The sequence below is a fragment of the Cryptomeria japonica genome, chromosome 7 (genome assembly GCF_030272615.1).
Source record: "Cryptomeria japonica chromosome 7, Sugi_1.0, whole genome shotgun sequence".
Taxonomy (NCBI): domain Eukaryota; kingdom Viridiplantae; phylum Streptophyta; class Pinopsida; order Cupressales; family Cupressaceae; genus Cryptomeria; species Cryptomeria japonica.
In genome coordinates, this window is record NC_081411.1 from 4,809,180 (window position 1) to 4,826,157 (window position 16,978).

Here is a 16,978-nt window from a genome sequence, read left to right on the forward strand (position 1 = left end):
CGCCTGATTCCACTTCATGCATACAAATGATTTCATCTTGTCTATTTACGCAATACACACTCAGGTCATCCTGGCTCAATTATACCTTGACGCTTGTGCCATCTTGCAAAATAAAAACATCATGTAAATTTTTTTCAGGTCATCATGGTTCAATTATACCATTGTGCTTGTATAAATTTTTAACATATCCTATACAAATCAATGCTTAATGATGATACCTACAAAGAAAGAAAACAACATTGGCTATATCAGATGGCAAATGCCGAATGAGGATGTTACCAAAAACAATTCATTGCATATCATTTTCCAATTAGTTGTATATCATTTTACAAATTGGTTACATATCATTTTACCATAGTTGTATATCATTTTCCAATTAGTTGTATATCATTTTACAAATTAATTACATATCATTTTAACATAGTCATACATCTCATTTTCAAGATACATCTCATAGCATGTAAAAATATACATCCTGCATCATACAATATATCATATATTTAAGCATTGCATCATCATAAAGTAAAGAAATAACCCACATAACATGCATCCATATAAACACACCACATGATCAAAGAAAATGGTACCGTATATATATATATATCTCAAAAATGATCAAAATGTACAAAATATATCATCACTATGTCTAGTACAAAGAATACAATGATAAAAAATACAACAAAGACCACGTCTTTCAAGTATGACTATCCCCTAACGGCGATGGTCTAGCTCCAGATGTCCCCGCCCCTAGATCTCCAGGAGGGTCCTGTCTCGGTGGCCCTGTCACACCTCGGATCTCAGACCACGACCCAGTATCTCGAGATCGACTAGATCTTGACTGTGTGAAGCTCTGTACTCGCCGATCCCTGGGTACCGCAGCCTCATAATGTCACTGGTAGTGCTCCACCTCCTGAGCTCTCAATGCCAACTCTCTTAGGGTGTCTCTCATTGGACCACCCGCCACTACTCTCTGCATACTGGCTACAAGCTCCTCCGCTCGCCCCCTCTGCTCTATCTCTGTATCCCGCTCAATGGTCAACTGCGCAATCTACTGCTGATATGTCAAAACCTGTGCCTGCAGCTACTGTACAATCACCTACAGGGTCCAAATCTGAGCATCCTCAACATATGTAGGGACCCGAACCCATAGCAGTACCTGTGCAGGGGCAACCCCTCCCACTCTGCCTATCCTCGGTGCTGGAGGTGGGAACACATCCGTCCTCCTCCTCTGCGCTAGTCACCGCGCCTCCTCAGTACCCTCCACTGTAGCTAGCACCTCCCCCACTCTCCCCTCTCCACCAGCTCCAATAGCTAATCAGCCTCTCCCCCTATCTATCGCCCCCTGTCTAACTGCTCTCTCCACCCCTCTATCTTCTATCACCCCTCTATCTCCTCTCCTCCCTCTATTTCCCCGTCTCCCTCTAACTCGTCTCCCTCATCCTCCTCCTCCATCATCTCCATCATCCTCATCCTCTCCCTCTCCCTCCTCATCATCATCATCAAATGCTGGCTGCATCTCCTCTGGATCAGATATCCTAGCCACCACCTGCGTAGTGAACAATCTCGCAAACTCATCGGTCATGCCCGCATCCAGAATCTCTGGGGCATAATCCCATATCTGACCCACCAACCTGAAAAAATCCTCCACCACCACTGTGCTGTCAATGATCAGGCCCTAATCGGCTACATCCTGCCTCCACCGGGCATATAAGCAAGCTCCCTGTGGTATACCCTGCTGACGACCAAACTGTCTCAAAACTCTGGTCACCACAAACCTCTCTATAACAAATAGGGTCCTCCCAATCAGGTATCTAGTCATGAACACAAAGGGCATCTCTAGCCCATCCTCCGCCCACACCTCACAACTTGTATACGGTTGCTATGTGACCGTATCGATATCATCCAGTACTCTCCTCCAATGCTCTAGTTTGCCTAGCTTCTGCTGGACAACTAGACCCCTGTATTCATAAGCATATGTGCATCGCACGGGCCTATCTTTGTCTGCTAATGGCCTTGCAGCTGGAATGTGCTCCCAGCACCATACCTGTAATAGTGTCATGCCGGCTAACAAACTGCCGTAACAAAGGTATACCACCTCATGCAGGCCCCTATATAGATGGGCCAGCATAGCTGATCCCCATGAAAACCTCTGGCCCTGTGTAACCATCTCCTCTAATACTAGCCTCCATCCCACAGAGAATCTCTTTGACCTGTGATTAGGACAAAGGAATCCACCAATAAACCCTACTAGTATTGATGGAAGGGGTGCATAATCCAGGTCTAAGAACTCCTGCCACGGGATCTCATATCTGCAGACTGTCTCATCATGAAATATGTGGCAAAGTGCCTCTGTACCGCCCTCCTCTAACTGCTCATACGGTAGTATTGCACCTACTACGGGAATGCGTAGGATCCTGTAATAGTCCTTTGGTGTGACTGTCATCTCTCTAGTAGCAAAATGAAAGGTGTTCATGTCATTGTGCCACCTCTCTGCAAGTGCTGTAAGTAGCCCCCGGTTCACAATGAATCGAGGCATATCCAAAAGGGACGTCAAACCGCATCTCTCAATGATATCAAGATCGGCCTGGGTCAACCGTGGTATCAATGTCCACGGTCTCGAAAATCACTCTCGCGACTAAACCACACCCAATCGCTCCTGTCAACAAGCAAAAAAAATCAAATATTAGTTTCCAAATCATAACAACGATATCAACATCAAACTCACATCAACAACATGAAACAATTTGCTCATCTACATCAAGTTCAAAATCCTATCATTTCATATCAACTTGTAAAACAACTCAAGTTATCAAAAACCATATCAAAACTTGTAACATAACTCAAGTCTCCAAATCACATAAACTTGTAAAACAACTCAAGTTTCCCACCCATAGCAGCTTGTAAAACAACTCAAGTTTCCAACCCATATTAGCTTGTAACACAAATTAGGCTTCACACATTGAACTTGAAATAGAGTGCAAAAACAAATCATATTTTGATCAACACAACACATTGATATCTATACATAACTTGAAATATCACAAATCAAAACAAGTTATATTGACACTCATATTGGACAAAACCATACAAATCATGACAGCACAACACAACAAATTCACAAATCACCTCATCTTGCAAAACTTTTCTAGATGTGCTAAAATAGATTCTCACTGCGCTAAATCCACCCACATGCAAGGCTATTTTTCCTACGCGCTAATCTATTCACCCGATGCGCTAGACTGACTCTACATGCTAAATCTTTCCCCCCATGCGCCACCTAACCTGCACTATGCGCTAAACCCTACCCACGTGCTAATCTATACCTCGCTGGCGCTACCTATTTGACCCTATGCACTAGGTCTATCCTACGCGTTATAACCCTTTACCCATGTGAACCCCTACGGCCCCTATGTGCTAGGTCTACCCTACGCACTACACTGCTAACTTGACGCGCTACCCTACACTTGGAATGCACTATTTTAACTCCCTGCGCTACCCTAAACTTTCTATGCGCTACCCTATTTTGTTTCGAACGTAGCCCTAAAAATCAGCTTGATGCGCTACCTAAATTTTTGTATGCGCTAATCTATGACTTTGACACGCTAAAATGCTAAAACCAAATTTTAAAAATCAAAAAACGACCAAAAATGACCAAATCAAAAATCAAAAAAGGGTCAAAAGTGTTGACTTACTGGTGGTCCATACGCGGCAGGTCTCTGGTACCTCCGAACGCGCTCAAAACGATGTCTAGAATACGAAATAGGCATTTTGACTTCAGACCAAATTCTCTTTCTCCAAAGTCAACAATGCACAAATGACTCAAATCAAAGCACTTTTCCCCTTTTACAGTAGGAAAATGAAATTAGGGTTAACCAAACCATGAGACAACTTCCAAACAAAAATGCGGGAGGGACTCCAAAGAAAGAGAACCCATCTCAATTAACCCCACTAATAGTAACTAGCCAAGCCCACCAAATGGAGAAGACCCAAAATAGATACCAAATCTGACAATTAAGAGGTTGCCCACAAAGAAACTGGAAGATCCACCCAACACAAAGTAGGATAATTTGAAAACATACAAAGGAATGGATAGGGGACCATAACCCATCCACTAGGCAAACAAAAGCCCCATGCCTAGAAATGTAGTAGACCCATATCCATCTAGGTCACTCTCACCATCTTTATCTTCTTCTTTTTCACCCACCAAAAACCTACCACATCCTCCGCTCTCGCTTGTCATTTGAATTTTAAAATATTTTTTTGAAGGTTTGTTATGGTAGTCACTTTATGAACATTTAAAAGTACTAAATTTTCTAAACAATATCTTACATGATTTATAGCCTTTATTTCCTTCAAATCCCGATCTTCTTGTTTTATACTTTATGACTTTGTACTAGATATTACATCCAAACTATCTTTATCTATGATGATATCATTCATCTAGAGTTTGTAAAACTCAAAATTGTAACCATTCACCTTCTCTAGTTCCTTTAATCCTCATTTTATTTTTCCATCTATTTTTGAAATAAGATAATAATTCTCTCTGCAAGCTCCCACTTAGCCAAAGGTTAATTTAAAAATTATTTTACCCAACAAGCAGGATAAAAGGTGATCAAACTCTCATAGCACCCAAAAGGAAAGATAAATTTTCCATATATGAAAATGCTTCCTGCACCAATCTAATGAGGTGAGCACTATGTAAATTATTTACTCTTTACAACAATAAAAGTAGTTAGACATATAAATCTAAAATGAGTAATGTAACATAACATATTTGTGTGTGGGGGAAAAACTTTTGGGAGAACACTCCACATTTCATAGTAACCGAATATATTATTCAATAAATCAATAGAATACAATACACTTGTGGACCAAGCTATTCTAGGGAAATCACTAACATGTAAATTTGGAGTAAAATTGTCAACCTAATAATAGTATCTACAATTGAGCCATACAAACTACAACTCCAAGCCCCACTACAAATATCAAGTACAAATTGGAAACCATGATTGGTTTGGGAAAAGCATTTGCAAACCCATGAGAGGAATGCATCCCAAATACATGGGTTTAATAGAGTTAGCTAGAGGGCACCCTCCTTGGTTTTGGTCTTCTCAACTATCTTTAGCATATTCCGTACACAACTTATAGTGTCTTAACTTATCATATTAGCCACCCAAACTTGGACACCCCAAGTTTTCCTTATTAAACATTTAAAATATACTCCATGAGAAGTGTATAAACATATCATAATGCTACTCAATATTTGAATGCAACCTTCCTCCTAGATTCTCTTACATTTGATCATAGAATTTTCCATTTGTAACTCCATAATAAATTTACACACACCACAACATATTCAAATAGAAAAAGGTAATTTCACCTCAAAGTGGGATACCTACCTGCTCGTTAGAATATAAAACTAACTAGAATACAAAGTCAAGTGCCTTTTAACTAAATTCCAACCCTTCGAAAGAAGAAAAGATCATTGGAAGATGATTTATAATGAGTACATACAATCTATATTAAAATGAATGGTAGGAATGAAAGTTTGAGATTTTTTTAATAGAAAATATTAGACTAGTAAAAATATGGTACCCACTTGATACTAAAGAAGGTGCCTCACTTTGTTTCTATGCCATAAAAAGTGAAAGTGGCAGCAATAAGATCTAATAAATTTATAATGGTCACCATCATACTTCACCTTCCTCTTGAATTGTTATTATAGCTAATATTTCAAGTCACTCAAGATAATAATAATGAAATAATAATATTTATCAACCATAAGGGATCTAAGTACCCATTCCAAAGAAGTTGGAGATCATGTAACATTATACATTAGGATTTCATTAAATATCACACTATCCTAATATCATGATGATAAATTGTTGGTATATTACTAAAAGGAAGTACAAGAGCAAGAAAAGAAAAACAAAATCCAAGTAAGTTTATTGATGAAATAAATGTTACCAAGAGAAATGCAAAAAACCTTGGAGCAATCACCCAAATGTGAAGGAGGCACAAGAACTTTTGAAAGGGGAAAAGAAAAGAAAAACCCCTTGTGTTATTATGAATGAGGCAATGCCTAAAATAAGAGAGAGAGAGAGAGGGAGAAATAAGCTCTTTACAATATTTCCACTAAGAAGAAATGAGAGAGGAGACATCTCTTAAATAGAGATGAGGAGAGGAGTTACAAACTAACTCCCAAATCTATGAATACCACCATTCATAAAATGTGTGTGCCATGTGTTGACATCCTCTTCAGGAGGAAATCTAAAATTCCTTAATAAAGAAAAATGAAATAAATGAATTGTCCTCACACATGTACAAGAGGACAAATTATATGTAGAGATTCCAAAGGAATATCTCACCTAAATACAAATAAAACTAAGCCAACTAAAGATTAAATATTCTAACACCCCCTTAAGGTTTACTTGGGGAGTTTATGTCAAACCCTTCAATGGGTTGCAAACCAATATTTTTACAATGAAATTGGAACTTCTCTTTACAAAGTGGCTTGGTCAAAATATCTGCAACTTAGTCTTCCCCCTTGCAATAGAGGAGTGAAACTTTCTTTTCTTCAATTTGTTCTCTAATAAAGTGGTGTTGGAGAGAAATGTGTTTTGTCCTTGAATGGAAAACTAGATTTTTAGCCAAGGCAATGGCACTTTGGTTGTCAGTATACAATGGAGTTGGTTTGTGTTGAGGTAGACCCAAATCTTCAAGTAGTCTTCTAAGCCACAAGGCTTGTTTGGAAGCATTAGTGCATCCTTTGAACTTAGCTTCAATGGATCCAAGAGAGGTAGATTGTTGCTTTTTACTATTCCAAAAAATTGCTCCTGAACCAACAAAAACACAATAACCACAAGTAGATTTCCCATCAATGGGATCTCCACCTAGATTGGAATCAGTAAAACCTTTTAACATAAAATCAGAATTTGCATCATAAAACAACCCTACATTAATAGTTCCTTTAATATATCTTAAAATTTTTTTAGCATCTTTAAAGTGTGTTTGTTGAGGTTTAGTCATGAATCTTGAAACCAAACCAACACTATAAGAAATATCTAGTCTAGTAAGAGTTAAATAATTCAAACTTCTAACTAATTGTCTATACAAAGTAGGATCAACAAGTGGAGTTTGCATATCAAGCATCAACTTAGTGCCTAGTTCAATAGGAATAGAAACATGGTTAGAATCATTCATTATAAACTTATCTATGAGATCTTGTGCATATTTACTTTCGGATAAGAAAATTCCTTTAGAGGTTTGCCAAATTTGCATTCCTAAGAAATAATGTAAAAGTCCTAAATCAGTCATTTGAAATTTTTGATTAAGTTGAAACTTAATATCAGAAATCAAAGTATTGGAACTTGAAGTAATAATCAAATAATCTACATATAAGATAATAATGATAATATCATCTTCACTATGTTTAATATACAAGTTAGGATCATTGTTACTTCTAATAAATCCTTGAGAAAGAAAGAATGCATTAATCTTTGAATGCCATTCCCTAGGAGATTGTTTTAATCCATAAATTGATTTCTTAAATTTACAAAGTAAGTGTTCATTACCTTCTTTAATAAAACTAGGAGGTTGAGACATATAAATTTTGTCATGTAAATCACCATTAAGAAAACAACTTTTAACATCAATTTGGTGAATAGGCCAATTCATTCTAGAAGATAAGGAAAGTACAAGTTTAAGTGTAGGCATTTTAGCAATAAGATTAAATGTTTCATTATAATCCAATCCTTCTACTTGTGAAAAACCTCTAGAAACAAGTATAGCTTTAAATTTACTAAATTGATTATTAGCACTCAATTTAGTTTTTTAAAGCCACTTGCAAGAAACAAGATTTTTACCATGAGCCAAGAGAACTAAATCCCAAATTTGGTTAGAAATTAAAGTATCATATTATTCCTTCATTGCTTTTTTCCAATGTGGTTAATTTTTAGATTGATCACATGTTTTAGGATCATTAGAACTCATTATAGTATACATTAAAGCATAATTACAATAATTAACTCTTCTAGCTTGAAGTTTATCTATTCTAACTAAGTATTCATCACTATCGTGAATTAAAGATTTAAACCACCTAGGTCTTATTTTAGAAGTAATGGATTCATCAGTAGAAGAAGAGTCATGAGGAGTAGAGTTATTATTATCATCATCACTATCACTAGAACGAATAGAAAGAGATGCATTAGGAGTAGGGTTAAGAGAAGAAGGTTGGTCCTCCACAAGCACAACTTTACTTTGAGAAAGTTATTCATCTTCCACTTTAGAACAATCATGAATGCCCTTTTCTACAATACAAACATCTCTTGCAACTTTTACCTTGTTAATAATAGGATTGTAAACTCTATAACCTTTAGTATTTTCATCATAACCAACAAAAATAAAAGGAGAAGATTTAGCATCTATTTTTTGTCTTTTCTCCTTAGGTTTGTGAACATAACTTGTGGAACCAAAAATTCTTAAATTCTCCAAATTGGGCTTTCTACTAAACCAAGCTTCTTCAAGAGTTTTATCCCTTAAGGCTTTGGTAGCTATTCTATTAATTAAATAAGTTGCACAAGCCATAGCTTCAGCCCAAAACTTGTAATCCATATTTTTTGCATGCAATAAACATCTTGCCATTTCCACAATGGTCCTATGCTTTCATTTTGCCACACCATTTTGTTGTGGTGTATAAGGAATGGTAAGCTCATGTTTAATTTGAAAAGATTTCAAATAAGCATTAAATGCATTATTGACATATTCTCTTCCATTGTCAATATGAAAAATCTTAATTTTAGAACCAGATTGCCTTTCTACAAACATATGAAATTCATTATACACATCAAGAACTTGATCCTTACTATGAAGGAAATATATCCATGTTCTCCTTGAAAATCATCAACAAAGGTAAGAACATACCTTGAACCTTAGATGGAGGGATTCTCCATGGGACCCAAGAGATCACTATGAACTAGATGTAATTTAGTATATGCCCTACAAGATTGACCATGAGGAAAGGATTCCTTATGCATCTTACCACTCATGAAACCATTGCAAACAATTTGGGAAGGAACAATAGTAGGAAATCCATCAATCATATTTTCTTTTTGCATCAATGAAATATAATCAGAATTGGGATGACCAAGTCTTTCATGCAATATAGTAAAATCAATAGTAGTAAGCAAGGAATACTTTGTAGGAGAAAATTCATTGAACTTGAATAAGTTATCAGTATCCATTTTAGCAGTAGCAATAATTATTGGCATTACAGTAGAATGAGAGATTTTTGTATTTCAATAAGGATATTGAGAAGGTTGTTGAAAGACTATTGATATAACTGAAGAAGGATGATAATTGTCTTAATAATATTATTTTGTCATTGATGTCAAGAAATTGATTTTTTGATTCAGTATGATGTTGCCATATCTTGAGAAGTATGTTTTAATGAAAGTTAAGAAGTCGGCAAGTGACACCGAAAGGATATGAAAATAAAGGGGAGAAATGAGTTATTCAATGGGCAACTATTACCAAGTTAGACAATGATAAGATCATGTTGTTTTGATTGTTTTGATATTCTAAATATGATGTTTAATACTGTACTATGTAACTGAACAAAGGAACCTAGTCGGTAAACCCTAAGGTTATCGATATTGGTTAATGAAAATAGAATGTCTATCGAGGGAAGTTTACTGTTAACCAAGTTGTATCCGAGTTATAACAGACAGTATTAAATGAATAAAGGTATTATTTAATGAAGGAAGTTGATGAGCTGGAATTGATTAAATGATTGATATGCCACACATGAAGTTTGTTACAGATCTATGGTAATGGAAAATCGACAGGAAGATCTACAGCTCAGATTGAATCGCAATATCCTTGTGCAAGTTCCAAGAAAGGAATGCAAGTCCCTAGGCAAGGTAAAACATTATTAGATCGAAGGATACACTGAATCTAGTCGAGATTGAAAATCTGATGGTTAAGATTGATCATGGGAAATGTGATCAAGAATATTAAGTGGTTAGAATTGTTTATAAATAAGAAATTATTGATAAAAAATGTATGCGGGCAAGTGTAAGCACAGGGGACGCTACATAGTGATTACCAAGCACAAAAGCTTGAAGATCTATTTTGAATAACAAAGTAGGAATCCCAGCAAGCCCTACAAGGGATAAGATAAGTCTTATGACAAGATTGTTTTGAGCAAATAAGAATCTGCTTTAGCATTTTAGATGTGAAGTTGCAGATATATTTTATTACTATTATTTTGTAAAAGTGACAAAAAATCTCTTAACTGAGTGGACTTAACAGTCTTATTTATAAATCCTCTAACAAGGTGACATTCTAAGTGAGTGTTTGAAATCCTTTGACAAGGTCACTTCTAACAAAGTGAAGATCCTAATAGGTTTGAGGGAAATCCCTTAACCGGGTCACATCTAGCAATGTGTTTGTAATCTTTAACAGGATTGGCTTTTAACCGAGCATACTCCAGAAGAGTATATTTCTTATTGGGTCTGAAATCCCACAGTGGTTTTTCCCTATTTGGGTTTCCACATTAAATATGGTGTTATATGTGTTGTGATGATTATGGGTTGATAAGTTAGTATGTTTCACAGTTTTGATATAGATAAAGTATATATGCTATCGAGGTTGAATCTGTTGAGTATATTGAAGATTAAGTTTGTATGATTCACCCCCCCCTCTCATCTTACTGTCTATTGACTTAGAGATTTATTATTGGAATCTATAATTAACAATTGTTATCAGAGCTTTGGAATCCAGAAGAAAAGTTTGAAGGTACTTGAGTCAAGATCCAAAGATGTATAAGAGAGATGCCCCAAAGCTTGACAAGTCAAGTTTTTCCACATGGCAGAAAAGGATGAAGTTGCACTTATCAGGAATTAGAGATTATGCTACTTACTATCTATAAAATATCTACATTGTACCAAGCACCCATCCGATGACTATGGAAGAGATAAAGGCAAAGCAAGAACACCCCCAAGCAATGATTGAAATAACCTCTGCATTGATCGACTCTAAATTTAATGATCTAGAAGGTTGTACTAATGCAAAGACAATGTGGTCTAAGCTCATATCTGTTTATGCTGGTGATGAACATGTACAAAAAGAAAAAGTGGACAGTTTAAGAGGACAACTTGAATCCATGAGGATGAATGAAGGAGAAAACATAACACAATACAGTACAAGATTGAAGGAGATTGTCATTGAAATCAAAGAAGCAGGTGGAACTATTGAAGAAAAGGATGTAACAAGTAAGTTATTGAGAACTCTTCTACCATCTTATGCAATCTGAGTCTCTGCAATCAATGAATTAAGATCTATACTGAACATGCCAATTTCTTTAGATGCTACTATCGGTAAGCTACATGCATTTGCGTTAAGTAATTTTGATAACAGTGGATCTTCTGTAAACAAAGTTGAATCTGCATTCAGTTCTTTTCATCTTGGTGAATCTAATGATTACAATGATAGAAAGAGTAAGTACTCTGAAAGGAATCATAGTGGAGTAAGTGAAAGATTTCGTAAGAACATGGAAGAAGTTCACAAACTGCATGAGGAAATTAGAAAGAAATAAGAGTTTGAAGCACTATTGGCTAGGAGGATACCGAGAGGCAAAGGTAAGTATAAAGGCAAGCTACCTTTGAAATGTTTCAGTTGTGATAAAATAGGACATCTGGCTTCTAACTGCCCTGACAAAGAATCTAGTGAAAAGAGAGATTACCGAGAAGATTGATAGAAAGACAATCACTATAGAGGACACTGAGACTTCAGAAGGAGAGATAGAAAGACATGCCTAGTTGCTAATGAGGAATCCACTTATGATAAATCTGATGAAACAGACACAAAGGAAGTTTTTTATGTGGCTATTAAAGATGGATCAGATGAAGAAAGGTATGAAGAAAAATCCCTAATATCTCACATAAACAATAATGATTCTTGAATCATAGATAGTGGATGCTCACATCACATGACAAGTGATAAACACAAGTTTATTAAATTAAAAGATTATGATGGTGGATATGTAAGATTTCGTAATGATGCACCATGTCCGATGAAAGGTAAATGTTCTATCACACTTCTTGACAATGCTAAATGTGATGATGTATACTAGGTTAAAGGTTTGAAATATAATTTGTTGAGTGTAGGACAGCTAAACAATACTGGTTACCAAATAGAATTTCAAAGAGGAATTGTCAAAGTTCATGACAAATATGGAAAGTTAGCGCTACTAGGACTCAAACAAGAGGTAACACATTTCACCTTGACTCAACTTTGAACAAATGTCTTTATGCAAAGATAAAAGATACATGGTTATGGCATAAAAGGTTTTGTCATGTAAATTTTGATAATCTAATCAAAATAAGCAAGAAGCACCAAGTAAGAGGACTACTGAGTTTGGAAAAGCTTGAGAATTTTGTGTGCCGAGAATGTCAAATGGGAAAGATGACAAGATAAATCTTCACGAGTAAGTCCTACATGTATAATAGAATTTTAGATCTTCTACATACTGATCTTTGTGGTCCTATGAAAACACAAAGTTATTATGGTGATAAATATTTCATATTATTTGTGGATGATTATTCAAGGATGATGTCAGTCATGTTTTTAAAAGAAAAATTAGAAGCATTTCAAATGTTTAAATGATACAAGGCAAGAGTTGAAAATGGAACAGGAAGACAACTGAAGTGTCTTAGATCTAATAGAGGAGGAGAGTTTACTTCTGATGAATTTAACTTATTTTGCAATGATCATGGTATAAAAAGACAAGTATCTACACTAAGAACTCCATAGAAAAATGGGATAGCTGAGAGAAGAAATACATCTATTGTGGATTGTGCCAGAACCTTGATGATTGAAAAAAGGGTACCTCAAAATTTTTGGAGAGAAGCAATAAGCATTGTAGTCTACACCCTGAACTGAGTTCAACTAAAGAAAGGAACTTTGAAGACACCATATGAAAATTGGTATGACAAGAAACCTAATGTAAGTTACTTTAAAATCTTTGGAAGTAGATGCTATGTTCATAAAGATGACAGAAATGGAAAGTTTGATCAGAAAAGTGAGGAAGGAATATTTCATGGTTATTCTTCTAGAAGTAAAGCATTTAAATGTCTGATCAAATCATCTAACAAAATAGTAGAAAGTGCAAATGTGAAAATTGATGAATTTGGAGAAAGAAATGATGAAGGAAATTCCAAAGAACCTAAAGATTATGAAGAATTTGTCTATGTTCAACCGACAAGTCCTACTGAGAAAGTTGTTGAAGAAAATAAAGAGAATATTGAGTTACCGAGTGATGAAGAAGATCATACCGAGTCTACCAAGCCTATATTAGCAAAGTGTGTAAGAAGAAATCGTGCATCAAATCAAATTATAGGAGATAAGGATGATCTAGTGATGACAAGGAACAAACTGAAATAGAATACATGTCTAATATCTAAAATTGAACCGAGAATAGTGAAAGAAGCATTTAACATTGACGATTGGGTAAATTCTATGACAGAAGAAATTGATCACATCACAAAGAATTACACATGGACACTTGTCCCAAGACCAAAGGACAAAAATATAATTGGTACAAAATGGATTTTCAAAAACAAGTTAAATGAAAAAGGTGAGGTCATTCGAAACAAAGCAAGACTAGTTTGCAAAGGATATGATCAGGAAGAAGGAATAGATTATGGTGAGACTTTTGCACCTATGGCTAGACTTGAAGGAGTAAGAACATTGTTGGCATATGCTGCTTTCAAAAATTTCAAAATATATCAAATGGATGTCAAATCTTCATTTTTGAATGGTATACTAGAAGAAGAAGTTTACATTGAACAACCTGAAGGATTTGTTGAAAATAAGGATAAAGATCAGGTATGTAAGCTAAACAAAGCTCTATATGGTATGAAACAAGCACCAAGAGCATGGTATGAAAGATTTCACTCTTACTTAATCAAGATTGATTTTATAAGAACAAGTGAAAATAACAAAATGTATATGAAGAATGATAAGGACAATGGAACACAGATTTCAGCCATATTTGTTGATGATATTATCTTTTGTGGAACTGATTCTCTATGCAAGAATTTTGGTAATGAAATGAGCAAAGAATTTGAGATGTCATTAATCGGTGAGATAAAGTATTTTATAGGTTTACAAATACTACAAATGAAAGATGATATTTTCATTACTCAATCCAAGTACATAAAGGAAATCATGAAGAAATTTGGAATGGAGGATTCAAAACCAGTAAGTACTCCTATGACTACCAATTGTAAACTATCAAAGAATAATGAATCTGCATCTGTCAATGAGACACTTTACTAATCTATGATTGGAAAGTTTCAATATGTTGTGCATAGCCGATCAGATATAGTACATGTTGTAGGAACTGTTGCAAGATTTTATGCAGATCCTAAAGAAACCCATATGACAGTAATCAAGAGAATTTTTAGATATCTTAAAGGCACTGAAGATTATGGCTTAGTATATGAAAAGAGGAATGATTTTGATTTGAAATTTTGTACTAATGCTGATTGGGCAAGTGACGTTGATGATAGGAAAAGCACAAGTGGTGGAGCTTTCTTTTTAGGGAACAAACTAGTGAGTTGGCTTAGCAAGAAACAAGGATGCATCTCACAGTCTACAACAAAAGCTGAATATGTTGCTGCAGCATTGAATTGCACCAATATAGCATGGATCAGACAACTGTTGGAAGGTATAAATGAAAAGGTTACCGAGCTAGTAACTATATTTTGTGATAACACTAGTGCCATTAACATTTCAAAAAATCTGGTAATGCACTCTAAGACAAAGCATATTTCTATAAAGTATCATTATCTCAGAGAAGAAGTACAAGACAAGAATGTTGTGCTGGAATATGTTAGCACAAAAGAGCAAATTGTAGACATCTTCACAAAACCACTACCTAAAGACACTTTTGAGTATCTCATAAGCAAGTTAGGGGTCCTACCCCTATCTTCTATTCACTGACTGAGTTCGGTGATGGCATCAATTAAGTGAATCTATTGAATATTATTTGTGGATTGATTCTGATTTTCACACTTTAGGAAATTTTCTAAAGTTGTGCAGGATATAGGATATAAGTATTAAAGGCGAAGTTGCTCTGACTGAGTCTAAAATGATACACATGTAAAACAATGAGGCAATCACTTTACAGGAGTAGAAACCTTGAACTTAGTTTTCTTTTTGGAATTGTTGTCAAAGGGGGAGAAGACTAGAAGACTAAATGGAGAAGATAACAGAAGTCTACTGACAGGAGGAGAAGATTTCAGAGAAGATTTTAGAATGAAGAAGTTGATACAACAATCCGAATCAATTTGGTTTTATCAATTTGGTTTTACCATCAATGCCAATGGGGGAGATTGTTGGCATTACAGTAGAATGAGAGATTGTTGGTATTTCAATAAGGATATTGAGAAGGTTGTTGAAATACTATTGATATAACTGAAGAATGATGATAACTGTCTTAATAATATTATTTTGTCATTGATGTCAAGAAATTGATTTTTTGATTTAGTATGATGTTGCCATATCTTGAGAAGTATGTTTTAATGAAAGTTAAGAAGTTGGTAAGTGACACCGAAAGGATATGAAAATAAAGGGGAGAAATGAGTTATTCAATGGGCAACTATTATCGAGTTAGACAATTATAAGACCATGTTGTTTTTATTGTTTTGATATTCTAAATATGATGTTTAATACTGTACTATGTAACCAAGCAAAGGAACCTAGTCAGTCAACCCTAAGGAACCTAGTCGGCAAACCCTAAGGTTATTGATATCGATTAATGAAGATAGAATGTCTACTGAGTGAAGTTCAGTGTTAAGTAAGTTGTAACTGAGTTATAATAGAAAACATTAAATGAATGAAAGCATTATTTAATGAAGGAAGCTGATTAGCTGGAGTTGATTAAATGATTGAGATGCCACACATGAATTTTGTTAAAGATCTATGGCAATGGAAAATTGGCAAGAAGATCTACAGCTTAGATTGAACCGCAATAACCTTGTGCAAGTTCCAAGAAAGGAATGCAAGTCCCTAGGCAAGGTAAAACATTTTTAGATCAAAGGATTCATTGAATCTAGTCGAGATTAAAAATCTGATGGCTAAGATTGATCATGGGAAATGTGATCAAGAAGATTAAGCGGTTAGAATTGTTTATAAATAAGAAATTGTTGATAAACAATGTATGCGGGCAAGTGTAAGCATAGGGGATGCTACATAGTGATTACCGAGCACAGAAGCTTGAAGATCTATTTTTAATAACAGAGTAGGAAGCCAAGTAAGCCCTACAAGGGACAAGATAAGTCTTATGACAAGATTGTTTTGAGCAAATAAGAATCTGCTTTAGCAGTTTAGATGTGAAGTTGCAGATATATTTTATTACTCTTGTTTTGTAAAAGTGATAGAAAATCTCTTAACCAAGTGGACTTAACAGTCTTTATTTCTAAATAGTCTAAAAAGGTGACATTCTAAGTGAGTGTTTGAAATCTTTTGACAAGTTCACTTCTAACAAAGTGAAGATCCTAACAGGTTTGAGGGAAATCCCTTAACCAGGTCACATCTAGCAATGTGTTTGTAATCTTTAATAGGATTGGCTTTTAACTGAGCATACTTCAGAAGAGTATATTTCTTAGTGGGTTCGAAATCCCACAATGGTTTTTCCCTATTTGGGTTTCCACGTTAAATCTTGTATTATATGTGTTGTGATGATTATGTGTTGATAAGTTAGCATGTTTCATAGTTTTGATATATAGCTAAAGTATATATGCTACCAAGGTTGAATCTGAATATATTGAAGATTAAGTTTGTATGATTCACCCCCCCCTCTCATCTTACTATCTATTGACTTAGAGCTTTACTATTGGCATCTGTAATTAACAATAATATGATTAATTTTTGGATCAATGATATAACACATGCCCCTATAAAAGTTAATCTT